The 18995-nt window shown below is 39.5% G+C and overlaps 1 protein-coding gene and 1 long non-coding RNA gene across 6 annotated transcripts in view; one reads left to right on the forward strand and one right to left on the reverse strand.

The window, feature by feature from the left end:
- The window catches only part of LOC102014561, a 45231-nt gene extending 26303 nt beyond the window's left edge, over nt 1–18928 (reverse strand). Inside the window, exon 1 of the long non-coding RNA XR_001233341.1 lies at nt 18779–18928. This is a non-coding gene — a long non-coding RNA (uncharacterized LOC102014561). The remainder of the gene's footprint in view (nt 1–18778) is intronic.
- Nucleotides 17391–18995, forward strand: part of Tjp1 (tight junction protein 1) — a 228911-nt gene continuing 227306 nt past the window's right edge. For all 5 annotated transcript variants that reach the window (XM_005381650.1, XM_005381653.1, XM_005381654.1 and 2 more), the window contains exon 1: nt 17391–17478. The gene's annotated coding sequence lies outside the window, so the exon portion shown is untranslated. The remainder of the gene's footprint in view (nt 17479–18995) is intronic.

The raw sequence follows: 18995 nt of genomic DNA on the forward strand, positions 1-18995 counted from the left end.
AAGTGTATTATTTTTGTCATCATAATCATGATCGTCACCACACAGGTCTCTTCACTGTGACAAGTGTGGGTCTTCAAGATATGACAAGTGGCTTCCTTCAGGGTGATCCAGGAGGCCATGCAAGAAAGAAACCACAGTCCCTTTTTTGGCCTAGGCCCCGAAGTTGTGCACCACCACCTTTGCTTTATTCTTATGATGAGAAGAGTTAAAGTGTTAACCACACCCCCCCCCAAAAAAAGATTGACATGGTGGTCAAAGGAAACAGCATTTTGGGGGAAATAAGGAATTGTAAATCTGGGATACTGAATCAGGGCACCCTTAATAGTGTCCCGTAAGGCAAATTCAGGAGAAGTTTCTTAGGCGTTTCTGCAGTACCATAGTTGTTACTATAGGCATTTCACAGACGGGGTGGAAATCCGAACCTGCAAAGCCTTTGTGCTTCTACTTAATAAAAGCACTCTCTGCTGGGAGATGGAGGTGGTGGATGCTGACTTCAGCTGTTCATCCATGGCTACTGGAACATGCAGCGTTTTAACCACTGGCAGGTTTGTGTGCAATCCTCTCACCAATCCCAACTCCACCTCAGAAGGTATTAATTACTTCATTTTCTCTCACACAGCAAGTTATTAAATTCAGTCAACACCTAAGTGGAAAGAAATTAGTTTCCACTTCTGAGAGGAAGAAGTATATATACAGCATCGCAGAACACACACCCCTTGCTGAAACAAGGGTATCAGGAAGCAATACAGATTTTTAAAAAGTATGAGGCATTCTAATATTTGCAATTCTGGTTTATTTTATTTTTAATGCTCGTTAGGACCACTGCACTAATTTCATAATCTATTGATGGGTTGTAACCTGCAGTGGTGAAAAGCACTGAAGTAAATTCCGTATATTTCTGTACTTAGATTTTGTCAACCTTGACAAAATGAAAGAGGAGGATATTGCTGCAACCAGCTACCTCCCACTTCCCCTCCTGAATGCTTCCACTTGGTTTTATTGTTATGATACTGTTCTCAAATTATTTGTGTATATTATATTTTTACTTTGTTCCATAGCCCTAACTATTGGTTGCTATTTTAATGTTCTTTCAGTATTATATTTTCATTCTGTTGTACTGGTCTAATTAAATCTAAAGATTAATTAGTTAACATCAAACATAATAGAACAGTATTTACAGCTTTATTACTGTTACCAGTTCTGTTACTATGACAAAATACCTGAGATAAACAACTTATAAGGAAGAAAGGCTTATGTGGCTTAGCTTTAGAGGTCCATGCTTGGGCCTGTGGTAAAGCAGAACATGTCATGGGGAGTGTGCAGCAGAGGTTTCTTTGCTTCATGTCCACTGGGAAGCAGAAAGAAACTGGAAGATGCTGGGGTCCCAATATTCTCTCCAAGGACAACCCTCCCAATGACCCAACTTCCTCCCACTAGGGCCTTCCTCCTAAGAGTTCCAACAGTTCCCAACTGTGTCACAGGCTGTTATGGCTTGTATCTAGATGACCGCCCTAGAGCCTCATGTGGTTATAGGTGGGGTTTTTTCAGAGGTGGCCGGATCTAGGGTGTGTGATACTGGGATTAAGTGTATGATGCCAGGATTAAGTGTGTGATGTTAGGATTAAGGGTGCCCATTCTGGATGTGAATGCTGCCCACCCTCAGGTTGGTTAGCTTGGATGGAATATAAGGGACAGAAAGAGGGCTGTTGCAGTTGCTTGCTGCTGCTGCTTCTTGTCTTCTGCCACATCCTGTGACGTCCCTCTGCCATGCCACCTTGCCTTGAAGCCAGCGAATTACAAACTGAAACCTCTACAAACTGCGAGCCAAATAAACCTTTCCTCCTTTAACTTTAGGTGTTGGGTATTTTGTTTCAGTAATGAGAAAAGTCACTAAGACACAGGCTGAGGATTCAACCTTTAACATGTGCGCCTGTGGGGACATACCTATACAAACTATACCAGTTACTGATTATTGCAGAAATAGATGGTGTGCTTATACCTAAAGAAAAAGAGATGAAATTCTGTCTCCAAACTTTTACCAATAAACAGTGCAGCAGAAACCAAAGCTCAATGGATTCTCTCTGATTTCTTTTTAGCTTTTCTTGCTTCATTTACGGCATAGTTAGCAACCCCTTCTTTCTTGAATTCCGTTTTCCCTGCCTCAAATCGCATCTTACATGGGCTTGCTGTGTAGTACAAAATGTACCCCCAGCCAGCCTGTCAGTTGCCCAGATAACAGGTCCTGTTACAAATTCCAGGTGCTCCTGTCTCTTAGAAATGGCTGGTCCCTATGAAGTATATTGTAAGAACCAATCAAAGACAGCCAAGTATTCTTCCTCTGTATTTCCCCTTTCAACCCCCAAAAAACATCCCTCCTTGGGGCTTCAAGACCTGACATTTTGAGGGGCAATTGATTCTCTGTCAGTGCCTCTCTGACATTAAATAAATCTGCCTGCAAATCCTGGGTGTCATTTCAGGCTTCTGTTTGCCTTTGCAGTTGGTGGTCAACTTTCCAAGTCTTTGCATATCTGGAATGATTTTGTTTTGACCACAGCTGGTTTAGGGCTTTTCCTGAAAATTCTGTCACAGAAAACTATTATTCACTTTTTATTTCTTTATTTTTTCATTTCCTTTTTTTTTTTTTTTTTTTTTTTTTGAGACAGGTTCTTGCTATATAGTGCAGGCTAGCCTTGAAATTGCTTATGTAACCCAGGCTGGCCTCGAACTCACAGCCTCTTCCCTCAGCCTCCTGAGTTCTAGGATTACAGGCATGCACCACCACACCCAGCTTGCTCTCTGCTTTTAGAAATCTTAGTGAATAGACTTTTAATGTCCTGGATCCAATCTTCCATCTTTTAACTTGAACTCACTATGTGGCCCAGATTGGCTTCAAACTCATGCCAATCCTCCTGCTTCAGCTTCCCAAGTGCTGGGATTATAGGCATGGTCCACCATGCCTGGTCATATTTTCCTTTTTCTACATCTCAATAAGTTTCTTATTCGTCTTGGTCTTAGCCATGAATCTTCAATCCACCCACTGAACTTTTTATTTGGTGATCACACTGGAACCAGCAGAAGGTATTTCTTGCCCTCTAGTTGATCTTTTCCCATTACACCCAATCTTCTTGTTGTGAATGCAATATCCTCATTTTTCTAAGAATTTTTAAAGATATTATCTCCACAATTATTTTTCTCTGAGATCTGATGTTTGGTTTATTCACTTTGGTCTTTTTAAGACAGGGTTTCACTATGCAGTTCAGGTTGGCCTTGAACTCTCTTTGTAGCCCAGGCTGGCCTTGAACTCACAGTGATCCTCCTGCCTCAGCATCCCAAGTGCTGGGATTATAGGCGTGCACCACCATACCTGGCTATTTCAGTCTTTCTTTAATCAAATTCATGGTAAGATGTACATAATGCAAACTGGTTTGCACTTTTATGTTCTTAAATTTTCAGTATTATATTTCTAGGTGTACAATTAAGTACATTCATGATATTTTGCAGCCATTAGGTGTCTGTACCAATCTGCATAATTCTTTTTTTTACCAGCCCACACTGAAACTATCTACCTATTAAATACTAACTCCCTATTCCCTCACCCTGCTTGGGTGTGCAGACATCCTTTCAACATGTGGATTTCAAATATTTTGGTTAAATACCTAGAAATGAAATTAATGGATCATAGGGTAGTTCTGTTCTTTGTTTTGTTGTGTTTTTCTTGAGACAGGATCTCGCTATGTAGTTCAGACTGACCTGTAATTCACTATGTAGCCCAGGCTGGCTTCAAACTCATGGTGATCCTCCTGCCTCAGACTCCGGAGTGCTGGGATTACAAGTATGCACTGACTGCCATGCTTGGCTTCTTCAATTTTGTTTGTTTTTTTTTTTTTGCTTTTTGATAACGTCCATACAGTTTCCTACAACTATACTAATTTATATTCACACCAAAACGTATGAAAGTTTCCCTTTCTCTACATGCTCACTGGCATTTGTTATTCCTTCATCTTTGTGAAAGTAATGTGAAACTATTAGAATCAAAATGAAGTTGCTTGTGTCAGTCCTAACCACCCCCTCAATAAAAGTCAATCAAGCCAGTAGATTATTAAGCAAGGGTTCTTATGTATGATGCTTGGTGTACATTATCAAAACAGACAGCCAGAACCACAGCTGGCACAGAGACTATCACAGCCTCGTATAAAAACTGCTTCTTCATGCCCTGCCCAACAACTGTTTCTTCAACTTCGAAGTAACGCCTCTCTTGTTATTTTTTGTCTTTTTTTGAGACAGAGTCTTCCTGAGTAGTTCAGGTTGGCCTTGAACTTGTGGCAATTTTCCTACCTCAGGCTCTGAGTGCTGGACTATAGTCATGTGTCACCATGCCTGGCCCTTTCTCTTGTCATTAATCACTGCGGCCAAAGATTTATTGTTTCAAAACATCTGCTGGAATCCTTCTCTTTGTTTTTTGTTCTTGCTTTTGTTTTTGCAATCCTGGAGATTAAACCCAAAGCTTTGTGCTTGTTAGGCAAGTCCTCTCCCAGTGAGCTATATCCCTGGCAATCCTTGTTTTTGTCTTTAAAAATTTCCCCTTCTCAACCTCTCTGAATAAACTCGGTTGTTATGGCATGTGTATTCTCACTGCAACACTCTGCTAGTCCCAAATAATATCAGTACTCTTTGGAGACTCTCTGATTGTTTTGCTTGGGTTGATATCTTCCTTATAACAGCCACTCTAGCAGCCATTGTGGTTTCAATTCACATCTTCCTAACAATTAGTGACATCAACATTTTTAATTCAAAGGTCTTCCTCAGGGAAATGTCTACTCAGGTCCACGATCATTTCTAATCAGATTATTTGTTTTCCTTCAGCTTATTCTTTGAGTTCCCTGTATATTTTAGAAATTAACCTTATCCCAGACCAATATCATCTGGATTTTCTATGTCTTTTCTAGTAGATTTACAATAATAAATAAGAGAACAGCAGATAGTGTTATGTGTACTAAGCCAAATACAGAAATACAGCATGGAATCTAAAACAATTGAATTCAGAGAAGCAGAGAATAGAATATTAAGCCCCAGTTAAAGATATTTATTTGATTTTTCTTCTTTTCTGAGATCTGCTGCAAAGCATGGTCAATATAGCTAAGAGCTGAGTATCGTATCTTCCAGTGTCACTGGGAGAGAGGGTTTCAAATGTCATCACAAAACCTATTAAATGCTTGGGGTGATGGATGGGTTCTGACTTAGTTTGGCATTGTACAAAAACATTATAGCATCACTTTGTGCCACATAATATACCATAAATATGTAGAGCTATAATTTGTCAACATATAAGTTTTAAAATTCAGATCTTTGTTTTTCTGACACCCTCGTGACTACAGAACCCTGCTTTGAACTTGGCGCTTCTCTTCCGGCTTTGACTATCCTAGTAAGGCTTTTGTGCACAGAGAAAATCTTTATAATTACTTATTTTTATCTGTATTATTATGACAGCTATAAATGTAAAAACTCTTATCTATCTTAAAGGTATAAGCTTAACTAATAGCCCTTATTGTATGTAAAACTTTTATAATTTTAATCAAAATCAAATAATGCTTTTCATATATTCCTTTTCAGTTAATTCATACATATACTGTTAACCATCATTTATGCATTTAACCAATCAAGTTCCTTTGGCTGTTTCACAGTATGATTTTAATGTGATTGACCCTTTCAAACATCAAATACATTAAGGGAAATTTAGAAGTCTACGAAATGAAAATCTTCCTAAGCATTTAAAGTACTCAATCTATAAATCAATATTATAAATTTTGTAAATAAAAAATTTAAAAACCCTTTAAACATCCTTTAAAAAATTAACAGAGATGTACAGGAAATCATAATGGTTATATTTAAACACAAGTTACATAACAGTACTGTGAGTTTTTACACTTTCCAGAGATTATAAATGATTCATCCGACTAAAGGGAATGTCAACCAACTGATATTACAAGGTCAAAAGCATAGGGCACTGATATAATCACAAAACAAAACACCATGGAGACCCCTCGGGGAGAGGACCTCAGTGGCTCTGGGTTGTGTATCTTCTTACGGGCACCCTTTCACTGCCCTGGCACCAGCAGTTGCCAAATTTATGACTTTCTGTTGTAGTTAATTTAAATTATATCCTTAAGTAATGAATGCTTGCTTGGTTTTAAATTTTGTTTTCTGTGGTTTTTATGTAAATTCCTGTGTTAAAGCTTAAAATATTCTATTGGAATTTTGAGCCATGTAACTGTAAATTACATCCTCTTTTCTACCTTTTCCGGAGAAGTGGAATTTTACACCTTATTTCATGTGAGAGACTCTATTTCTTTTGTTTATTCAACTAGATTGTCTAATTTGTATATATAAAAATCTATATTAATAACCTATGCCTGAGTCTTCTTGGAATTTCTAATTTAATTTTGTGTGGCTAAAAGGGAATTATCAAATAGCTAAGCTTAGTTTCCGCTATGAATTATCTGCCAGGCTTTCTGGGATTATTGGGCTATGGAAGCTGATTTCAGATCCCTCATCTAAGTTTCCTGCTGTTCATTATAGCCTTTCAATATATCTCTAACCCTGATGTGTCTAAACTTTTGAAATTCCATCTTTTACAGTATCTCTGGCAAGCAGCACAATGCCTGGAAAATAGTGTATGTTGAGAATTACTGGTTGAATGGAAAGGATGATTAAATAAACCAATTATTATCTTTGGGCACTTGTATTTCACCATCCGGGTATTTTCTAGGAGGAACTTAGCGTTTGTAAAGAAGTAGCCTAAGAAGGAACGCATAATAAATGTTTCTTGAACTGCCTTTCATATTGTCTTTTTTAAACTTAATAGCTCATATGAGTCACGGCATCAATCTGACAATTTGATGCACACTCTGAGCTTCACATAGCTACTGCTTAATGTAACAGAATCTTGTTGAAATCTTGCGGTGGATATTTCATTGTGCAGAGAGCCAATGTTATAATGGTGTTTTATTTACCAAGCGATTTGTGCCACTAACCCATGCCTGACCCCGTCCCTTCCCACCTCTTGATTAGTCTAATGATAACAGACATGGCTCTCGGTCAAATGCAGAAAACAACAGATGGTGTCAGAATATTTACAGATAAAAGGAAATCAAATAAAACTCATTTGAGTCAGGGTAGGGACACAGGACTATTGCGCAGACTGTACAGTATGAAGGCTGGAGTCTAAATAAATTTCAATAATTTACCTATGAACTGTGAGGAGAAACAAAAAGTGCGGATGAAACGACACTTGTTTTTTAAACGGGTAATATGAATAAATGATTAAGATCCTCTACGGCAGAGACTGTAAGCTGCTTACCCAGCATGTTCTCCCCCTTTCTTATGAACATAATTCGCAGTTTGTTCTGGCAGGAAGTGTGAAGAGCTAAACAGCAAGTTCCGTTTTCAAGACAGTCTCTTATTTGTCTCTTATCTTTTTGATGACGGTCATTGTAACTGGTGTGAGGTGATACCTCGTTTTGTTTTGCTTTGCATGTATTTAATGACTTACGAAATTGGGCTTGTTTTCATACATGGGGATACATGATGGCGTTATAAAGAAGAGAACTAAGCATACAATACCTACCATCCAATCTCTTCAGGTTAACCCTGCACCACAGGGACTTTGCTGGGGTGGGAGAGGGTAGCCAGGAGGTCCCTGGCCATATTCATTTATGCCACAGACACCAGAAGCATGTGTTAGGCACACACTGATGTGCCACCCCTAAGGCACAGCTCAGTCCAGGTTGTGCCCTCCCCTCTTCCTGCAGGAAGCCATCTTGGAATGCCATCCACCAGGGATCCAGTGCAGCACCTAGGCAGCTGCCCTGAACAGATGTGCTGACCAAGCCAGTAGGGCCCAGCTAGTAGGCTCCTGCCAGCCTCCCACAGCCCCAGGAAGCACAGTAGCAGCCTACCCTGAGTGGCGGGGCCTGCAGAAGACCCCCAAAAAGAGTTAGGGATCCCTATCTGCCCTCCTACTGCCCCAGAAGCCTCAAGATGGTCCTGCCCATCCATTTTCTGCCTCCAGAATGCAGTGAGATGGTCATGCCAAGGCACCACTGGTCTCTGAAAATAGCTAGATCACAGACCTAAGCAACGTGGTCCACTGAGGCCTTGGGAAGCAGCCAGTTGGCCTCATCTACTCTCTCTTGCCTGGAGGAGCAGCCAGATGGCCTTCCCTCTGAACTTCAGCACCAGACTGCATCTGGGCAGCCAACCCTGCACAGTTCCAGCCTCAGGGACCCAGAGAAGTAGACGAGTGGCTCCACCCACTCATGAACCAGAAGCAGCAGCATGGACTTTCCTGAGTGGCTCAGCTCACCATACCTCTGGAAAGCAAGCAGACAGCAATGTCCATCCTATGGCCCCAAGAAGCATTTAAGCAACTCATTCACAGAAGCTCAGTCAGTTGAGCCCCTGAGAAACAGATTCTTGCTCCCCCAACCCTGAGGAAGCATCTGGACAGATCCCCTGAGGTTCTACGAAGTCACATGAGCAGCCCTCAGCCACTGACAGGTACCCTATCCTATGGCCAGGGATGCTGTTCCATACCACCTGGGTTTATTGGGGTGACCCCACCCTCACATGATCCTCAGAAATGAACAGTTGCTCCATATCTACAGTTAGCACGGCTGTTTCCTGAGCTGCCGGAGAGCCTGCTTTACCACAGAAGTTGCACTCCAGCTGGTAGTGCAATTCCACAGCCCCTGCAGCCTTGGTTACAGTGGAAGAAGCTACAGGCGTACTGTACCAAACCATCTATTTGGAACCAAAGCCAAGCCAGCACAACCAACTCATACCCTAGGTCACATTGCTAGCGGCATCTTTTATTACAAAAATCAGCCTATAAAATTGGTAAAGGCAACTGACCCACCAGATGCACAAATACCAACATGGGGACACAGGACGTATGAAGCTTTTTTCTATTTACTAAGTTTGTCCAAGATTAAAATTACTTCTTCCATGATATTTGGTAGAACTAGCTGATGAATCTGGGCCTGAAATTCTTTTAGGAGGAACATTTTGGGCTGCAGATTTAGCTTCTGTGATTATTATAAGCAGGAAGGATGACCATATGGCTTATCCTCCAAATAGGAGCACTTTTGAGAATTAAAGGGGTTATGAAAATAATTAATGGATATTAATAATAGGTGTAAACTGGGACTGTGGTGAGCACAATGTGATGTTAGGGCACCATAATTCTGTGATTTCCATTCCTTATTGTAGATTTCCTATTTCTTCCTGATAAATTTTGGTAAGTTATAATATATATATTTAGGAATTTATATATTGTGCCTAAATTTTTCAAGTTTATTTTATAGAGATTTCATGTTCATCTTATACTCTTTCTAATACCTTCAGTATCTTTCAGTATGTCTTCTGTTTCTATCTCTTCGTTGTTTAACTTCTTAGTTTCTTAATCCTTCTTGACAGATTTTTAATTCCGCTAAATTCAAAGCAACTTTTAGCTTTGTTGGACTTTTTCATTACATGTTTTTGAAAAAAATTTCACCTTTATCTTCATTATTGCCTTCTTGCTAATGTATCTCTAATTTCTTAGAGATTAGTGTTCAGTTAATTTTCAGGCTTTCTGAACACACACATTTTGAAGTTATAAATTTCCTGCTCTTTACAAGTCATAATTTTACATCTAATATTTTATTACAATTTTGTTCAAAATATTTGCTAGCATTTTTATAATTTTGTTTTGATGCATGATTGTTTTTATAATCCCTAATATATTGGACTTTTTTCCCTTGTTCTCATTTTTGATGATTTCTGCTTTAATTGTGTCATCATCTAAGAACAGTACTAAATGATTTTAAACCTTTGAAATGTGATCACTTTGTCTATGGTTCCTTTATATTTAGCAAGTGTTCTGTATGCTTGAAAAATATAAATGCTATAGTACTTAGGTGGAGATTTCAGTTGGTCAGTTTTACTATCTTATTCAAATCCTTTAAGTCTTCACTTTTTCTATTAATAACAGACATAACACAAAAAAATGCTTGACTCTGTAAATTTATCTATTTCTTGAAGTTCTGCTAGCATTTACTTTGATGGCATACACTGGGAATACACATATTTAAAACTATCATATGCTCCCATAAAATGGAAATGTTTATCAAAACAAAGTTGCCTGTACTTGTGTAATTTTATTTTCACTAAAGCTATTTTTGTTTTACATAGTTACATTAGCTCTCCTTGGTTTAGAATTTGTTGGTGTATCTTATTTAATCCTTTAACTTTCAACTTATCTGCATCTTTATATTTCCAAGACATGTTTCTTTTAAATAATATACAGATAGAATTTGTCTTCGTTAAGTCTGAAAATCTATCTTATAACCTGAACATTTAATTCATTTATATAAAATGTAATAAACATTACTATGCAAAACCCATAACAAGGAACCATTCCTAAAGATACCATTTATACTGTATTTTACTTGAGTTTAAATTTGAAAACATATTTTGTGCTATTTGTCGTACTGGTTCCATGTTTTGTCTGCACCTTGCTTACCTCATTTTAGATTTCCTATTGCAATCACTCTAATGCTTTCTTCTCTAAGTTATGCTTTCTCTACCAGTGACAGAGAGACAACTGCCATATAAGCTCACTGTAATGTGAAATCTAGAGAAGTTAAACTTGTAGAAGTGGAGAGTAGAATGGTGGTTGCCAGAAGCTGGGGGAGGGTAGTGGAGTTTGAAGTTATAGTTAGATATGAGGAATAAATCCTGGTGCTTTATTGCACAGCAGTGTTCTGTCGGGGATATAGCTCAGTGTCACAGCACCTGCCTGGCAAGTGTGAGGTCATGAGTTTGATTCCCAGTACCAAAAAATTTAAAGAAAAGAAAAAGATCACCCCATAGCAATGTCCTATTCCTTAATAATGTATATTTCAAAGTAGCTGAAAGAGGGGATTTAAATATTCTCACTAGAAGAAGTTATAGATATGTTAATTACTCTAATTAGACCATTTCACAATTTAGTTATTGGATCCCAGAGTGGTAGGGTCAAATGATGGCAATCAGTCACCAATGGCAAGGTGACTATGGTCACCGTTCATAACAGAAAGCAGAGCTGACAGAGCAATCAGAATTGTTTGACTCAGAGACTTACGGCATTTGCTGGGTCACTATGATTTTCCTAGACATGAAATAGATCAGAAGCCTACTAAACTCTCTGAGTGTAAACGTTGTAGGTCAAGTGAACAAAAGACCCTTTAGGCCAGGGGTCTCCAACTCCTGTGGCATGAACGGGTACTGGCTTATTTAGGAACCTAACTGTAGTGAGCAGGTGAGTGGGCTGAATGAGTGAAGCTGCCTCTGTATTTTACAGCAACTCTCTACCACCAGCATTATCACCTGACCTCTCTTTCCAGTCATATCAATGGAGCCAATAGATTCTCATAGGAACACAAACCCCACTGTGAACTGCATATGCAAGAGATCTAGGTTGTGGCTCCTTACGAGAATCTAGTGTAATAACAATAGAAATAATATGCATAATAATGTAATATGCTTGAACCATCCTGAAACCATTTTCCTCTTCTCCTGTTGGGGAAAAATTGTCTTCCGCAAAACCAGTCGCGGTGTTAAGAAGGTAGGAGACCACCGCCTCAACGCGTGTCATAGTATCGCTATATTTCATGAGTAAAGTAATGGAAAACAACAATAATCCAGTTCCTGCATGACTGCTGATGGGCAAGATCCTTCAGGAATGAAGGTGTAGGTCATCCTACCAGTAAAGAACAGCACCCAGCACAGGTACTTGTTGAGGGCAACAGGAATATGGGAGGAGGAGTAGAAGAAGATCGTTATAAATCCCAGCTATAATCATGGGACCAGTTGTAGAAATCAGGACTGTAATTGTCACCAGTATTTCTGCCTTACTGAGTTATGAATCTGTTTGTATCTCTATGTGTTGGTGTAGCTTTGGTTCTTTTCCTTCTGATAGTCTTTAATCCTGTAACTTGAGATGTTGTTATGGTTTATATCTGTGTGTTCCCCCAATGCCTCATGCGGACATGGGGCAGGCTATTAGAGTTGAATGATTGTGGGTGTGAGAGCTACACCCGCCCTGGGGTGGATAGTTTGCATATGTAAGGGAGAGGAGGAAGCTGCTTGGGGACATTCCTCCCCCATTCTGCCCTGGTGTGTGTGTCCTGGTAGCTGCTTTGCTGTGCTGCCGCCCTGAGATGCAGCCCTCTGCCACGTGCCACTCTGCCTTATGATCTGCCAAGTACGGACTGAAACTTCCACGAACTGTAAGCGAAATAAAACCTTTCCTTCCTTAATTTTGGGTGTCAGGTATTTTGTCCCAGCAGCGAGAAAAAAGTAACCAAGACAGAATTGTTAATATTTTATCATTATGCTTCAGAATGGTTCACTTTATATCATAATTTTAAGTGATGGGTTGTCCAGAACATCATCATGTATCATGACAGGTGAAAATACGACTTGTGTCTTTAAGATCAAGTATGGTTTAAGGAGACGTGTGTGGGCATCAAGTGGACAAGCAACAGACTTGTCCTGGGTAATTTCCTGTCGTCTTGGCTGAGCGATAGCGCCCAGATCTGCGGTCAAACACTGGATGTTTCTGCGAATGAGGTTTTTGGGTGAGACTGACATTTAATTGGTGGACCGTAATTTGGTAATATTTACCTACGCAGTATACAAAACTATGCATATTCTAGCTTAGAAAAACGCCATGTGTTATGGAAAGAGACCGCCTGAACGGTCTCACTAGGCGTTCATGCCCTCACTCAACTCCAGCAAATCTTTGGTGAGTTCTTACTGTACGACAGGTGCTCTTCTGAGCCGGGGAGACGAAGCAATGCACAAAACTGACAGCTCCTTTTCTTGATGGGAACATTTGGGTTTTGCTTTCTATTGCCAATTATATCTTTCTATTTGTTATAGTTTTATTCAAATTCTGTTTCTTCTCGAGTCAATTACAAAAGTTTGGCTTAACTCATTCTTTCCAATTCCTCTAGGTTATTTGTTAATATACAACCACTCATTATACTGTCTTATAATCATTTTTATTTCTGCAAAGTTGTTAACAAGGTACCCTTTCACTCCAAGTTTGAAATCTGAGTCATTTTCTCTCTGTTTTTCTCTGTGAGTCTAGCTAAAAGTTTGCCATTTTTATTAATATTTTCTGAGGATCAATTTTTTTTATTTTAAAGAGAATTGAAAAAAAAGACCAATAGCAAAATGCCAACATCATAGTCAAAAACAAAACAAAGCAAAAACAATAAGAATGGTACAGGGTTTCAGAACAAAACGATAAGGATTAACAGTGGTTGTTACATTACATATTTTTATCATCTTCATCAAAGTTGGTTAGATTACCAGATGTAAGAATGTAAGATTAATCAAAGCATAAAAAAGAATAAGAAATAAAAACAAGAAAATTATAAACAATACAGAGTTTCACCAAACAAGATGATAAGAATTCAACAGTGGTTGTTATGTTGCATATTGTTGTCTTCAAATTAGTTGTTCAGATTTTTTTTTATTTTGTTAGGCTTCTCTATTATTTTCCTCTTCTTTATTGTACTTTAATCTTTATTATTTTTTCTTTCCTTGCATCGGGATTAATCTATTTTTGTTCTAATTACTTAAGGCAAAAGAACACGGCAAAAGACCTGTAGGCTATACATGAGATTTTTCAGGCTATTCAATATTGTGTTAACCACTATAAATTTCTGTATAAATTCGACAAATATTTATTGGGTGTCATAGCCACATCCAGGTTTTATATAATGCTTTTGTTTTCATTCATCAATTTCTTTTCAAAATTTTATTGATTTCTTTTTTGTTCTCTTGGTTGCTTAGGACTCTTCTGTTTAATTTCTACATATTTGTGAGTTTCTCAAATCTCCTTCTGTTATTGAATTATAATTTAATTCCATTGTGGTTGGAGAACTACTCTGATTTCAATTTAAAGTCATTTAGAACTTGTTTCATGCCAGGCATGGTGGCGCAGGCCTGTAATCCCAGCACTCGAGAGGCTGAGGCAGGAGGATCATTGTGAGTTCAAGACCAGCCTGGACTACAAAGTGAGTTCAAGGCCAGCTGAACTGCAGAGTGAGACCTTGTCTCAAAAAGACAAAAAAAAAGTTGTTTCATGACCTAACATATGATCTCTCCTGAGGGAGGGTCCAGGTATATTTGAGAAGAATATGTTGTTGGGTAGAATATTCTGGAGACAGGTTGGGTCTATTTGATTCATAGTGTTCATGTCTTGTTGATTTTTGCCTTATCATAGTCACTGTGGAAAGTGGATCATTGTTGAACTGTCTATTTTTCTCCCTTCAATTCTTTCAGTTTTTTCTTCATGTACTTTTGAGTTCAGTTGTCATGTGCATGTTTCTAGTCATTGCAATTTTTAAATAAATGACTCTTTTGTCATTATAAAATGTCCTTTCAGTCTAGTAACAATTGTTTTCTGAAAATCTATTTTGCCTAATACCAGTATATCCATTCTAGCTGTTTTTGTTACATTTTGCACTGAAAATGTCTTTCCATTCTTTTACTTTTACCTTATTTGTATCTTTAATGTGTCTTTTATGAACAGCATATGGTAGGATCCTAGTTTTGTATCAATTTCACTAATCTCTGTCTTTTTGATTATTTATATTTTTGTCACATTGAGGATTGAACACAGAGCTTTTGTACTCAGCTACATCCCTAGTCCTTTTTATTTTCTTATTTTGAGGTAGAGTCTCACTAAGTTGCTAAGTTGCCCAGGTCGGGCTCAAACTTGCTATCCTCCTGCTTCAGCCTTCCAGAGTGCTGATGACAGGTGTGCACCTTTTGCCCAGTTCTAATTCTGTCTTTTGATTGGAGTGCTTAGTATATTTACATTTAATTACATGTAACTATGAATAAGGTAGAAGTTATATGTTTTCTAAACATGCACAGTCCTGCATGTGTGCAGATCATTCTGGATTCCAAGGACTATGTCAGAGATTTTCAAGGAACTCTGTGGACTTACATTTTCCACTTTTCCTCTTAATCTTTTCATTACTTTCTTGATGGTCCCAATTGGTTTCACCACCTCAGGAAGACATGATGCTTAAACAGCTGCAACTGACTGTTTTCAACAAATGCCCCAGAGTTAAGGCTGCTTTCACAGAGTGAGTTCTGACCCGGGCCAAAGACAAGATCCAAGAAACGGACTTTTCAAGGTGCCGCCAGACAGGTCAAATAATGACTTTTCTGGACATGAAGCTTTTGGGGTCACCTAAACCCTTTCTTCCCCCTTCAGCAGTGGGCAGTCTGCTGGTTTTCAAAGCCACTGTAGTTGTGGGTCTGTTGGATTATAAGGCTACCAAAGAACTGGGAGGTGGGCTTAGAGACTGGGTATGCCAAAATGCCTTAAAGTTCACTGTTCTCACCAAAATTCAGTACTTTTCCTTGAGATTCAGTACTCCTCAGACGGTTGCAAGCTGTTATGGTTTAGATGCAAAATATCCCCCCAAATTCTCATGTGTGGAAGGCGATTGGTCCACGAGGCTCTATAGCTGACTTCCTGTTAGGAGGTAGATCTCTGGGTGTGTGCCCTTGAAGGGTGTCTTCTTGTTCCAGGCTCCTCCTTTCTCTCTCTGCTTCCTGGTTGCCATGACACTACCACCTCTCCTCCAACATGTCCCTCTGCCATGTAGTTTCTGCCTTGGAGCCAGCTAACCATGCACTGAAAACTTAAGCCTAAATAAACCTCTCCACTTTAAATTGTGAGTGTTGCTTATGTTGTCTCAGCAACAAGAAAGTGGCGGAGGCACAAAGGTTGGGCTAATTTCTGGAGCTCTGAGAAGCCTGGTTTTGACCATTTTTTGCTAGTGCTTTCCCTTTTATGGGAAAGTAGACTCTGGAAGTGGTTCATCCTGATTAACTCCCCCACCCCAAGAATCGAACTCAGGACCTCCCGCTTGCCAGGCAGGCACTGTGCCGCTGAGCTAAATCCCCAGCCCCCACCCCAATTAACATTTTATCTCATCGTTTGAGTGGGTTCCTCAGCCTCCAGTCCTGAAAATCTTTGAATACAATGCAGTGCTATCATCCAAATATCTTACCAACAATATAAGGTGACACAAAAGGCCAAGCATACATAAGAAATAGTGACTACAAATGGCCAGACCTTGATGTTTCTTGTAGGTACTGCTGTGAGCTCCTCTACAGGGGGTGGGCATACATTTGAAGCATCAAAGATCTGCCAGTTCCTCCTTGTGAGAGCTAAGACTTAGCTGTTCCCAGCTAAGTACAAGCAGAATAGGTTTAGATCTGCTTTCTCACCTTAAGTGACTGTGAAATAATGTTGGGAACCCAAACCAGAGGATGACTGTTTTACTGCAATCTTATATGCTAATTAATTTGCAAATTAACTGTTTAGATAGAGGTACTGATTGGATGTACTGTAACAGACAAGGGCTAACATTTGGTAATTCTGCCTGATGGGTATACAAGTACTTGTTTCTGGTAGTTTTCACATAGTCATTATACATATCTCTCTCTCTCTCTCTCTCTCACACACACACACACACACACACACACACAGAGTTCTTGATGTACACATTTAGATATGCTTGATATCAGCTGCTACACTTTTGTTAACACCAGTTCCTCAGGAAGACAGTTCAAATTTCAGTGACCACAGCATATATGTTAGCTGTGAGCAAAGGCCTGTACCAGTACACACACGGCACTAACTCTGCTACGTAAATAATAGATGCCCAGGTGATAGTGACTTGGCGTTGGTTATTCAGTTTAGGCACTACAGGAAAGCGTGTCTCTGCATGTTTCCTTTTCTCTCAGTGATAAATTGACTCAGCAGTGTATACAAGAGAACAAGGGTAAGCAGTGTATACAAATGAACAGCAGAAAGAGGAAATGGGTCAACAAAGGTGAAAGTGCAGCAAAAGAAAAAAATGCCAAGGCTGGAATTGAAGTGAAATTAGAATGGAATAGAAATGACTTTGTCCTGGGGCGTAATACCTGATACCCACAACCTCAAGGAGGAGAGGATTATTTTAGCTCGTGGTTTAGAGCACAATCAGCTGGCTCCAAGGTAGAAACGGTGCGGTGGGAGGGCACAGCAAAGGAAAAGGGGTTCGATCCATGGCTGCCAGGAAGCGGAGGGAAGAAGGAGCCTGGGAAGGAGATAGACCCTTCCTGCCAACAGCACATACAGCTATGGGTTCGTGAGTGCATTAATACCCGGATGAGCACAGTGCCCCCACGTCCAATTGTCTTCCATATGCAGGAGAACTTTCGGGAACGCAAGAGAACTTTCGGGAACGCAGGAGAACTTTCAGGAACATTCTAGATCTAAGCCATAACAGAAAGTACAGAACTAGGCAACTGTGAGGATGCTGAATTTGCTGTGGCTCTAGACAAGGAAGCCAGAAGAACTTCGTGACGTGCACTGAGGTGAGAAACATAGTTGCGACCAAAAAAATAGCTACATAGCAGAGAAAATGAGGTCAACAGTACAAATGGCATTAAAGGACGTCCCGGAGATTTTGCGTGACATAAGCAGCGCAGAGGATAAAATGCAGAGTGGGGCCGGGGATATAGCTCAGCGGTACAAGTGCCTGCCTGGCAAGTGCAAGGTCCCAAGTTCAACTCCCGGTGCCAAAAAAAAAGTTACTGTGATAAATATAAGTAAGTATTATGAAAAAAAGTAAGCATTATGGGGGCTGGGGATTTAGCTCAGCGGCACAGCGCCTGCCAGGCAAGCACAAGGTCGTGAGTGCGATTCCCGTTACCAGAAAAAACAAAAAACAAAAAACAAAACAAACAAACAAAAAAACGCAGAGAGTAATCTAAATGCGACGCTTTGCCAAGACACAGAAAAAATGCCTGGCAGGTGTGTAACAGTTATACTAAAACAGCAATGTTCAAGTTACTTTTGATAAGTTACTTTTTAACAGAGAAACACATTTTAATTCTCAATGTTTGTAATGCTTTAAATTGCAGTGTATCAACACATTCGTTTTTCTGTTTTTTTTTTTTTTATTTCCCTATATGTGTGTAAGTATCACTTAAGAGTTTTGAAAATATCGGCAAAAATTTTAAAGGTCGTGGAACAGTCTTAATTTTTCCCAGTGATTACTGAGATAGTTTTGCATGATTCTATTTACCCTACTCACAACTACCACGCGAATGAGGACTGCATATGTACACATATAATAAACACGCAATGTCTAATAGGATTTATGTTCCAATACTTTAGGGTAGTATTTATAATAAACGTGCAACGTCTGCTACATATAATGTAAAATCGTCCAACGCATCAGGTTATACCTATAATAAATATGCAACGTCTGTTATATATAACGTAAAATCGTCCGTGTCAAGGTATACCTATAATAAACATGCAACGTCTGTTACATATAACGTAAAATAGTCCTTATCGGGGTGTACCTATAATAAACATGAAACGTCTGCTATATATAACGTAAAATTGCCCGTATCGGGGTATACCTATAACAAACATACAACGTCTGCTACATATCACGTAAAATCGTCCGTGTCAGGGTATACCTATAATAAACATGCAATGTCTGTTACATATAACGTAAAATCGTCCGTGTCAAGGTATACCTATAATAAACATGCAACGTCTGCTATATAAAACGTAAAATCGTGCCAGAGTACACCTACAATAAATATGCAACGTCTGCCACATATAATGTAAAATTGTCCAATACGTTAGGGTGGTACCTACAATAAACACTCAGTGTCCGTGACATACAGAGGTGAAATCGTCCACGCCGTTAGGGTAGCATCCATCACACACAGGAAACGTTATTGTGTGAATGCGAACTCTTCCGACGCGCGCTGCCACACACAGGCAACGTCTGTTATGTAAACGTAAAACCCTGGAGCACTCGCGGCGCTTCCCCAGAGCTCGCGTCTCCGCGCCGGCCGGCCGGGGACCGCGC

Source organism: Chinchilla lanigera, unplaced genomic scaffold, assembly GCF_000276665.1.
Source record: "Chinchilla lanigera isolate Chin_1 unplaced genomic scaffold, ChiLan1.0 scaffold00015, whole genome shotgun sequence".
NCBI lineage: Eukaryota > Metazoa > Chordata > Mammalia > Rodentia > Chinchillidae > Chinchilla > Chinchilla lanigera.